The sequence below is a fragment of the Triticum urartu genome, chromosome 6 (genome assembly GCF_003073215.2).
Source record: "Triticum urartu cultivar G1812 chromosome 6, Tu2.1, whole genome shotgun sequence".
NCBI lineage: Eukaryota > Viridiplantae > Streptophyta > Magnoliopsida > Poales > Poaceae > Triticum > Triticum urartu.
In genome coordinates, this window is record NC_053027.1 from 548,803,317 (window position 1) to 548,815,962 (window position 12,646).

Consider the following 12,646-nt stretch of genomic DNA (forward strand, 5'->3'; position numbering starts at 1 on the left):
TGCATCTACTACTATTACTCCACTCATCGACCGCTGTCCAGCATGCATCTAGAGTATTAAGTTAAAAACAGAGTAACGCCTTAAGCAAGATGACATGACGTAGAGGGATAGTTTCATGCAATATGATAAAAAACCCCATCTTGTTATCCTTGATGGCAACGATACAATACGTGCCTTGCTGCCCCTTCTGTCACTGGGAAAGGACACCGCAAGATCGAACCCAAAGCTAAGCACTTCTCCCATGGCAAGAACAAACAATCTAGTAGGCCAAACCAAACTGATAATTCAAAGAGACTTGCAAAGATAACCAATCATACATAAAATAATTCAGAGAAGATTCAAATATTATTCATAGATAGACTTGATCATAAACCCACAATTCATCGGTCTCAACAAACACACCGCAAAAAGAATATTACATCGAATAGATCTCCACGAGAGAGGGGAAGAACATTGTATTGAGATCCAAAAAGAGAAAAGAAGCCATCTAGCTACTAACTATGGACCCGTAGGTCTGAAGTAAACTACTCACAATTCATCGGAGGGGCTTGGATGATGATGTAGAAGTCCACTGTGATCGATGCCCTCTCCGGCAGAGCTCCGGAACAGGCCCCAAGATGGGATCTCGTGGATACAGAAAGTTGCGGCGGTGGAATAAGGTTTTTGGCTCCGTCCCCAAATGTTTGGGGGTACGTGGATATATATAGGAGGAAGAAGTACGTCAGTGGAGCTTCGAGGGGCCCATGAGGCAGGGGGGCGCCGTCCACCCTCGTGGCCGCCTCGTGGCTTTCTTGACGGAGGGTCCAAGTCTCCTGGATCTTATCTGATGAGAAAATCATGTTTCCGAAGGTTTCATTCCGTTTGGACTCCGTTTGATATTCCTTTTCTTTGAAACCCTAAAATAGGCAAAAAACAGCAATTCTGGGCTGGGCCTCCGGTTAATAGGTTAGTCCCAAAAATAATATAAAAGTGGATAATAAATCCCAATAATGTCCAAAATAGTAGATAATATAGCATGGAGCAATCAAAAATTATAGATATGTTGGAGATGTATCAAGCATCCCCAAGCTTAATTCCTGCTCGTCCTCGAGTAGGTAAATGATAAAAACAGAATTTTTGATGCGGAGTGATACTTGGCATAATTTCAATGTAAATCTTCTTAATTGTGGTATGAATATTCAGATTCAAAAGATTCAAGACAAAAATTCATGTTGACATAAAAATAATAATAGTTCAAGCATACTAACAAAACAATTATGTCTTCTCAAAATAACATGGCCAAAGAAAGCTATCCCTACAAAATCATATAGTCTGGCTATGCTCTATCTTCACCACACAAAGTATTTAAATCATGCACAACCCCAATTACAAGCCAAACAATTGTTTCATACTTTTGACATTTTCAAAACTTTTTCGATCTTCACGCAATACATGAGCGTGAGCCATGGATATAGCACTATATGTGGAATAGAATGGTGGTTGTGGAGAAGACAAAAAGAGGGGAAGATAGTCTCACATCAACTAGGCATATCAACGGGCTATGGAGATGCCCATCAATAGATATCAATGTGAGTGAGTAGGGATTGCCATGCAACAGATGCACTAGAGCTTTAAGTATATGAAAGCTCAACAAAAGAAACTAAGTGGGTGTGCATCCAACTCGCTTTCTCACGAAGACCTAGGGCATTTTGAGGAAGCCCATCATTGGAATATACATGCCAAGTTCTATAATGAAAAATTCCCACTAATATATGAAAGTGACAGAATGAGAGACTATCTACAATGAAGATCATGGTGCTACTTTGAAGCACAAGTGTGGTAAAAGGATAGTAACATTGTCCCTTCTCTCTTTTTCTCTCATTTTTTTTGTTTGGGCCTCCCCTTTTTTTATGGCCTCTTTATTTTTTTTATTTTTCGTCCGGAGTCTCATCCCGACTTGTGGGGGAATCATAGTCTCCATCATCCTTTCCTCACTTGGGACAATGCTCTAAAATGATGATCATCAAACTTTTTATTTTTCTTACAACTCAACAATTACAACTCGATACTTAGAACAAGATATGACTCTATATGAATGCCTCCGGCGGTGTACCGGGATATACAATGAATCAAGAGTGACATGTATGAAAGAATTATGAACAGTGGCTTTGCCACAAATACGATGTCAAGTACATGATCATGCTAGCAATATGACAATGATGGATTGTGTCATAATGAACGGAACGGTGGAAAGTTGCATGGCAATATATCTCGGAATGGCTATGGAAATGCCATGATAGGTAGGTATGGTGGCTGTTTTGAGGAAGGTATTTTGTGGGTGTATGATACCGGCGAAAAGTGCGCAATATTAGAGAGGCCAGCAATGGTGGAAGGAAGGAAAGTGCGTATAATCCATGGACTCAACATTAGTCATAAAGAACACATATACTTATTGCAAAAATCTAGAAGTTATCAAAGCAAAGTATTACGCGCATGCTCCTAGGGGGATAGATTGGTAGGAAAATACCATCGCTCGTCCCCGACCGCCACTCATAAGGAAGACAATCAATAAATAAATCATGCTCTGACTTCATCACATAACGGTTCACCATACGTGCATGCTACGGGAATCACAAACTTTAACACAAGCATTTCTCAAATTCACAACTACTCAACTAGCATGACTCTAATATCACCATCCTCATATCTCAAAACAATTATCAAGCATCAATTTTTTTCTTAGTATTCATCGCACTCAAAAGAAAGTTTTACAAATCTTGAATACCAAGCATATTATTATTAAGAAAATTACCATGCTATTAAGACTCTCAAAATAATCTAAGTGAAGCATGAGAGATCAATAGTTTCTATAAAACAAATCCACCACCGTGCTCTAAAAGATATAAGTGAAGCACTAGAGCAAAATTATATAACTCAAAAGATATAAGTGAAGCACATAGAGTATTCTATCAAATTCCAAATTATGTATGGCTCTCTCAAAAGGTGTGTACAGCAAGGATGATTGTGGTAGACTAACAAGCAAAGACTAAAATTATAAAAGACGCTCTGAGGGAGTCCTGGATTAGGGGGTCTCCAGACAGCCGGACTATATCCTGTGGCCGTACTGTTGGACTATGAAGATACAAGATTGAAGACTTTGTCTCGTGTCCGGATAGGACTCTACTTGGCGTGGAAGGCAAGCTAGGCAGTACGGATATGGATATCTCCTCCTTTGTAACCGACCTTGTGTAACCCTAGCCCCTTCCGGTGTCTATACAAACCGGAGGGTTTTAGTCCGTAGGACAATATAAAATCACACCATAGGCTAGCTTCTAGGGTTTAGGCTCTCCGATCTCGTGGTAGATCAACTCTTGTAATACTCATATCATCAAGAATAAATCAAGCAGGACGTAGGGTTTTACCTCCATCAAGAGGGCCCGAACCTGGGTAAAACATCGTGTCCCCTGCCTCCTGTTACCATCGAAAGTATGATTGTGTCATACTAAGACACAAAGACACAAATAATACAAGACGCTCCAAGCAAAACACATATCATGTTGGTGAATAAAAATATAGCTCCAAGTAAATTACCGATGGAAGTGGACGAAAGAGGGGATGCCTTCCGGGGCATCCCCAAGCTTTGACTTATTGGTGTCCTTGGATTATATTGGGGGTGCCATGGGCATCCCCAAACTTAGGCTCTTGCCACTCCTTGTTCCATAATCCATCAAAAGATTTCACCCAAAACTTGAAAACTTCACAACACAAAACTTAAAGTAGAAAACTCGTGAGCTCCGTTAGCAAAAGAAAACAAAAGACCACTTCAAGGTACTGTAATGAACTCATTCTTTATTTATATTGGTGTTAAACCTACTGTATTCCAACTTCTCTATGGATTATAAACTATTTTACTAGCCATAGATTCATCAAAATAAGCAAACAACACACGAAAAACAGAATCAACAATATGTAGTAATCTGTAGCTAGCGCAATATCTGGAGAACCAAAAATTCTAAAATAAATTGCTGGACGTGAGTAATTTATCTATTAATCATCTTCAAAAAGAATTAACTAAATAGCACTCTTAAAATAAAAATGACAGCAGTTCTCGTGAGCGCTAAAGTTTCTGTTTTTTACGGCAAGTTCAACAAGACTTTCCCCAAGTGTTCCCAACGGTTTTACTTGGCACAAACACTAATTAAACAAAAAAACACAACCAAAACAGAGGCTAAATAATTTATTTATTACTAAGAAGGAGCAAAAATCAAGGAATAAAAATAAAATTGGGCTGCCTCGCAACAAGCGCTATCGTTTAACGCCCCTAGCTAGGCATAAAAGCGAGGATAGATCTAGGTATTGCCATCTTTGGTAGGCAATCCATAAGTGGCTCTCATGATAGTTTCATATGGAAATTTTATTTTCTTTCTTGGAAAGTGTTCCATTCCCTTTTTTAATGTAAATTGAAATCTAATATTCCCTTCCTTCATATCAATAATCGCACCAACCGTTCTATGGAAAGGTCTACCAAGAATAATAGGGCAAGAAGGATTGCAATCTATATCAAGAACAATGAAATCTATGGGCACATAATTCCTATTTGCAACAATAAGAACATCATTAATCCTTCCCATAGGTTTCTTAATAGTGGAATCCGCAAGATGCAAGTTTAGAGAGCAATCATCAAAATTATGGAAATCTAGCAATTCACACAAAGTCTTGGGAATAGTAGAGACACTAGCACCCAAATCACACAAAGCATAAAACTCATGATCTTTAATTTTAATTTTAATAGTTGGTTCCCACTCATCATAGAGTTTTCTAGGGATAGAAACTTTCAACTCAAGTTTTTCTTCATAAGATTGCAGCAAGGCATCAACAATATGTTCGGTGAAGGCTTTATTTTGACTATAAGCATGTGGAGAATTTAGCACGGATTGCAACAAGGAAATACAATCAATTAAAGAGCAACTTTCATAATTAAATTCCTTTAAGTCCAATATAGTGGGTTTAGCAACATCTAGATTTTTATTTCTTTCAATCCCACTTTCATCAATTTCATCATTAAGATCTAAATACTCCGAATTTTTAGAACGCCTTCTAGGTAAAGGAAGATCATATTCAGTTTCATCAAGATCCATATTGCAAAACAAAGATTTAATAGGGGACACATCAATAACTTTTAGATCTTCATCTTGATTTTCATAGGAATTGGAAGAACACGCTTTAATAAAGGCATCTTTGGAAGCACACATCCTAGCGGTTCTTTCCTTGCACTCATCAATGGAAATTCTCATGGCTTTGAGAGACTCATTGATATCATGCTTAGGAGGAATAGATCTAATCTTTAAAGAATCAATCTCAAGAGAAATTCTATCAACGTTTCTAGCCAAATCATCAACTTTAAGCAATTTCTCTTCAAGCAAAGCATTAAAATTATTTTGTGAATTCATAAAATCTTTAACACTATTCTCAAATTCAGAGGGCATCTTATTATAATTTCCATAAGAGTTGTTGTAGGAATTCCCATAATTATTAGAAGGATTACTAGGATATGGCCTAGGATTAAAATTCCCTCTATAAGCGTTGTTACCAAAATTATTCCTACCAACAAAATTCACATCCATAGATTCATTGTTATTCTCAATCAAAGTAGACAAAGGCATATCATTAGGATCAGAAGAAACACTCTTAGTAGCAAATAATTTCATAAGTTCATCCATCTTTCCACTCAAAACATTGATTTCTTCTATTGCATGCACTTTTTTATTAGAAGATCTTTTAGTATGCCATTGAGAATAATTAACCATAATATTATCTAGGAGTTTAGTAGCATATCCTAAAGTGATTTCCATAAAAGTGCCTCCCGCGGCCGAATCTAAAAGATTTCTAGAAGCAAAATTCAATCCGGCATAAAATTTGTATAATCATCCAAAAATTCAAACCAAGAGTAGGGCAATTACGTATCATTAATTTCATTCTCTCCCAAGCTTGTGCAACATGTTCATGATCAAGTTGTTTAAAGTTCATAATATCGTTTCTAAGAGAGATGATCTTAGCGGGAGGAAAATACTTAGAGATAAAAGCATCTTTGCACTTGTTCCATGAATCAATACTATTTTTAGGCAAAGACGAAAACCAAGCTTTAGCACGATCTCTAAGCAAAAAAGGAAATAGCTTCAATTTAACGACATCATTATCGACATCTTTTTTCTTTTGCATATCACATAAATCAACGAAGCTATTCAGATGAGTAGTGGCATCTTTACTAGGAAGGCCGGCGAATTGATCTTTCATGACAGGATTCAACAAAGCAGTATTAATTTCACAAGATTCAGTATTAGCAAGAGGAGCAATCGGAGTACTAAGGAAATCATTATTATTGGTATTGGTGAAGTCACACAATTTAGTATTATCTTGAGCCATCGCGACAAACAAGCAATCTAACACACGAGCAAACAAAAAGCAAGCGGGCAAAAGAGGCAAATAGAGAGGGAGGATAGAGAGAGAGAGAGAGAGGGCGAATAAAACGACAAGGGTGAAGTGGGGGAGAGGAAAACGAGAGGCAAATGGCAAATAATGTAATGCGAGAGATAGAGATTGTGATGGGTACTTGGTGTGTTGACTTTTTGCGTAGACTCCCCGGCAACGGCGCCAGAAATCCTTCTTGCTATGTCTTGAGCTTGCGTTGGTTTTTCCCGAAGAGGAAGGAATGATGCATCAAAGTAGCGTAAGTATTTCCCTCAGTTTTTGAGAACCAAGGTATCAATCCAGTATGAGGCCACGCTCAAGTCCCTCGTACCTGCACAAAACGATAGCTACTCGCAACCAACGCGATTAGGGGTTGTCAATCCCTTCACGGTCACTTACGAGAGTGAGATCTGATAGATATAATATTTTTTGGCATTTTTGGTATAAAGATGCAAAGTAAAAAGTAAAGGCAAAGTAAAAAGAAAAGCAGGATTAAAGTGATGGAGATTGATATGATGAGAATATACCTGGGGGCCATAGGTTTCACTAGTGGCTTCTCTCAAGAGCATAAGTATTCTACGGTGGGTGAACAAATTACTATTGAGCAATTGACAGAATTGAGCATAGTTATGAGAATATCTAGGCATGATCATGTATATAGGCATCACGTCCGTGACAAGTAGATCGAAACGATTCTGCATCTACTACTATTACTCCACTCATCGACCGCTATCCAGCATGCATCTAGAGTATTAAGTTAAAAATAGAGTAACGCCTTAAGCAAGATGACATGATGTAGAGAGATAAATTCATGCAATATGAAATAAACCCCATCTTGTTATCCTCGATGGCAACAATACAATACGTGCCTTGCTGCCCCTTCTGTCACTGGGAAAGGACACCGCAAGATCGAACCCAAAGCTAAGCACTTCTCCCATGGCAAGAACTACCAATCTAGTTTGCCAAACCAAACGGATAATTCGAAGAGACTTGCAAAGATAACCAATCATACATAAAAGAATTCAGAGAAGATTCAAATATTATTCATAGATAGACTTGATCATAAACCCACAATTCATCGGTCTCAACAAACACATCGCAAAAAGAAGATTACATCGAATAGATCTCCACAAGAGAAGTGGAGAACTTTGTATTGAGATTCAAAGAGAGAGAAGAAGCCATCTAGCTACTAACTATGGACCCGAAGGTGTGAGGTAAACTACTCACACTTCATCGGAGAGGCTAGGATGATGCAGAAGCCCTCCGTGATGACGGCCATCTCCGGCGGAGCTCCGAAACAGGCCCCAAGATGGGATCTCATGGATACAGAAAGTTGCGGCGGTGTAATTAGGTTTTTGGCTCCTGTTCTGATCGTTTGGGGGTACATAGGTATATATATGAGGAAGGAGTACGTCGGTGGAGCACCGAGGGGCCCACGAGGCAGGGGGCGCGCCCTAGGGGGGGCGCCCCCACCCTCGTGACCTCCTCTTTGACTCCTTGGAGTAGGGTCCAAGTCTCCCGGATCACGTTCGGTGAGAAAATCACGTTCCCGAAGGTTTTATTCCGTTTGGACTCTGTTTGATATTCTGTTTCTCCGAAACACTAAAATAGGCAAAAAAACATCAATTCTGGGCTGGGCCTCTGGTTAATAGGTTAGTCCCAAAAATAATATAAAAGTGGAAAATAAAGCCCAATATAGTCCAAAATAGTAGATAATATAGCATGGAGCAATCAAAAATTATAGATACGTTGGAGACGTATCAGTTCCCCTAACAAAGCTTTCAATGAGGAATTTGCCGCACTCATGACCTCCAAGTTCAAGATGTCCATGATGGGAGAGTTGAAGTTCTTTCTCGGGTTCGAAGTCAAGCAACGAAGAGAAGGAACCTTCATCAACCAAGCTAAATACACTCAAGACATGCTCAAGAGATTCAAGCTAAGTGATGTCAAGCCGGCTACCACTCCAATGCCCGTCAAATGCCAACTTGACATAGATCCCAATGGTAAAGCGGTGGATCAAAAGGTATATCGCTCCATAATTGGCTCCTTGCTTTACCTTTGTGCATCTAGACCGGATATCATGTTGAGTGTGGGAATTTGTGCACGGTTTCAAGCCGCACCTAAGGAAAGCCACTATGTGGCGGTCAAGCGAATCTTTCGAGATTTGGCTCATACCCCAAACTTTGGCTTATGGTATCCAAGAGGATCTAACTTCAACCTTGTGGGCCATTCGAACTCCGATTGGGCGGGAGACAAAGTGGATAGGAAGTCAACTTCCGGAGGGTGCCAATTTCTTGGTTCCTCTTTGGTGAGTTGGTCTTCCAAGATGCAAAGTTGTGTGTCTCTCTCGTCCACGGAAGCGGAGAATGTGGCTGCCAGTAGTTGTTGTGCTCAACTTTTTTGGATGAGGCGAACTTTAAAGGATTGCGGTGTGATTTGTGACAAAGTGCCTCTTTGGTGTGACAATGAAAGTGCCATCAAGATTTCTCTCAACCCGGTGCAACACTTCAAGATGAAGCATATTGAGATTCGGTATCACTTCATCTGGGATCACATTGGGGAGATCGAGCTCAACTATGTCAACACTCTTGATAACCTTGCAGATATCTTCACGAAGCCCTTGGATGAAGCAAGATTTCGCGAGTTAAGGCATGAGCTAAATATCATTGATTCAAGCAATGTTGCTTGAACCCTTGCACACCCCACCATACTCAACTTGTTATCTTGTTTAGGTGTAGGCATGGACACAGGGGGAGTGTTGGTCTCTCAATGAACTCTTCCTCCCCCCATTCACTACAAAAAAATACACTTCCGTGATGATACGTGTTCGTCATAGTAGATCGCGTTTTTTGTCATGCATTGTACATCCATGACGATTTTATGACAGAATCAAGATAGTCATACCTGTGCTGTCGTAGAAGTGTTCCATGACATTACCAAAATTATCATCACAGAAGTGTCCACTTCCATGACGATAAATCGCGTGTCACAGAAGTGCTTTCGTCAAGGGTGACCGACATGTGGCATCCATCGTAACGGAACGCCGTTAAGCTATCGGGTCAGATTTTGGATCCGATAACCCGTTAACAGCCCTGACCAATGGGAAATTTCCACGTGTAAAATTCTGATTGGCCGAAGGGAACACCTGTCAGCTCGTCAGTGGGCCGGATGTCGCCCGTCCATTGGAGGAGACATGCCTATGATACGTCGACACGTGGCTGGGCCCAATAGAGGCCCATATAGGTTAAAAAGGCCGGCCCAGTCAAAGGCCCGTAGAACTTAATCAGGTACTAGTGGGCCAGCCCAGTAACGGCCTGCTTAATAAAGGCTCATTTATGGCCCGAAGCCAGATCTGGCCCGTTAATTGTTCGCCCAATATTTGGGTCCATTTATGACCCGAAGCCAGATCTGGCCCGTTAATTGTTTGCCCAATATTTGGGCCCATTTGCGGCCCGAAGCCAGATCTGGCCCGTTAATTGTTCGCCGAATATTTGGGCCCAACTACAACCCAGTGACTTTCGTCCTGTTAGAGGCCTGATGTAGACATGGGCCCATTTCAGCCCAGTGTGACTTTTGGCCTGGGAATGGCCCGTGCTGCCCATGGGCCATATATGGTCCGACGGGAGATCGGGCCCACTAACGGCCCGTGCTAAAGGTGGCAACAGTTAAGCCCAACGTAAATTTGGGCCTGTTAAAGGCCTGTCACACAATTCGGCCCGTTGATGCCTATGCTAAGCTTTTGGCCTCTTAAAGGCCCATGATATCAGTGGCCAACTAAGGCCCGAGATATGTTTTGGCCTGGTAACGACCCGTGAGCTAACTGGGCCCAAAACGTCCTGGTCTACATTTTGGCCTGCTGAAGGCCCGTCGACGACTAGTGAAAATTGAGGCCCAACATGCATTTTGGCCTGCTAAAGGCCCGTGGTTTCATCTCGGCCGTAACAGGTCAGTACAATATTCAGCCTGTTAATGGCCCAACACTACCTGGGCCAAACTAAGCACTGGGTCGACAAAAGGCCCAACTAAAATATAGGCCAGTGTAAGTTTGGGCCTGGCGCAATGTGTGAAGTCCCCAATCATTCGGTCCCAAGAAATACGCAGGCCGGCCCAATTGTGGCCGGCTAAAAAACCTGGCCCGTTAGAGTCGAATGTTTCGGTCCGGTCGACTACATCTGATTTTTTTTCAGATAGCGAATGATGGCAGTAACTAGTAGGAATTAAGAACAAACCTACTCTATACAATAAAGAAATTACGGCATAGTAACTAAGAATAAACCTACACTATACAATAAAGGATTTAAGGTATATTACATCCACTGGGCATCGAAGTTCGCCACCAGTGATCATAAAGCGCAACGAAGAAGCAGATTACAAAAACTGGGCACCATTGCAGCGTAACAAAATAATACTGAACCGAGACCACTTCCAAGACAGTTCAAGAAAGGTTAGCCTTGCGGGGGAACTGCTGCGCAAGCTGCTGAGCAAGGCTGTGAGACCGGCCTAGCATGTCGGTCATAGCTTCCAGGTGTAGCTGTTTAGCGATGAGGTTCTCATTGGTGTTCTCCGCAATCTTTCTTAGAGATAGGACTTCAAGTCGAAGTTGAGTTGCAGAATGCCTTTCTGCTAGAACTTGGGACTGAAGAAGTCGAACTGATTCAGACAACGAAATTCTGTGAGCTTGTCTGACTGTTAGTCTCAAGTAACTTGAACACTGCATCAAGACAAGACTTTGGGGTTGTCTCGCTATCTTCAAGATGTTTTGCCTTCTTTGCTGCAATATATGTTGGGTTTGTCTCACAGCCTTCAGCAGACTTGTGCATGCCATCAGGCATATCACCCTGAAACAAAGCAGAGAGATGACAGGTTTTGCACGTGTATAAACAAAGATGATAACTGTTCTGTCAATTCTATCCAATTTCAAATTAGAAAATAAAGAGTAAGTTCAAAATATCAATAGCATAATTTGGCATTGTTCATAATGCGGGGAGCTTCACCACACTACTGGATTACCATGTCAACATAACAAGCATAGATGAAGGGCAAAGAAAATCATTGTATCTATTTTGGATAATGTGCATGGCATGTTGTTCATATCATCAGCCACATCAGTAAGATAAAACAGGAGATGACAAGGTGCAAACGTGGGCTGCTTCACCACACACTGGATTATAGATCCACAAAAACAAGCATACATATAGGGAGTATTAAGTAATGTGCATGGTATGAATAAGGAATTTGGTTTTACAAGTAAAACTTAGAACTTACGGTTCTTACGAACATGCATTTTGGTAGAAACAGCAAACTAAACAGCAGTAAACGATAGGGAGTATGAAAATTAAACAGCAGTTGAGGATAAAGGCTTTAGAAGGACTGACTTACATTAACAGTTAACACCGGCTTTATAATGCCCTTCTCCATGTCAAGGGAAGGATAACTCAAGAATTTCAGCACAGAATCTTCTTCATAAGCATTGCCTGTACTCTACATTTTGTAGAGAGTAATTATAGATATGATAATACTGGAAGGGATAGAGGATAATGAAGATAAGATGCAGATTGATGCTACATAATCAACTACCAATCCCTGGAAGTACAAGCGTTACAGGACAAAATGTACTGACAAGAGCAATGGGCTACACTTCTGCACTGGCATTGTCTGTGTATTCTACTTGTTGGTAAGATTAAATATAGATCTGATCTTTTTTAGTAAATGGTGGGCGAGGGAGATAAGATGCAGAATGCTACAAAATGAACCAATCCCTCTTCCCATAATACAAGAGTGTTTTGAACACTGGTGTACTGTACAAAACGTTCTTATATTATGGGACGGAGGGAGTAGCTGTTAATGTAAGTACAGTGATAGACCACGTTCAGTCCTTACAAGAGGACTGCAGAGCTAAACCTCTTCAAAAGCATTGGGTTGATTCTAAATTTATGTAAGAGTCCATACGGATCTTATAATGTCCACCAAATGGACGATTACGAGGCTAACATGTGCAGTGATGCTACATAATCAAACAGCTATGAAAGTAAGTATGGTCATACAGGGCAAGAGGTACTCACAAGAGCAATGCAGTGTGCAGTATAGTTGCGAGATTCTGTGGTCCCTTGAGAACGAATGTTCTTCTGCTAACAGTTTTCGTACAAGTGAGACATTAAGGCAAATGCAGAAATGTAGTTCAAATTGTGATGTGATATCA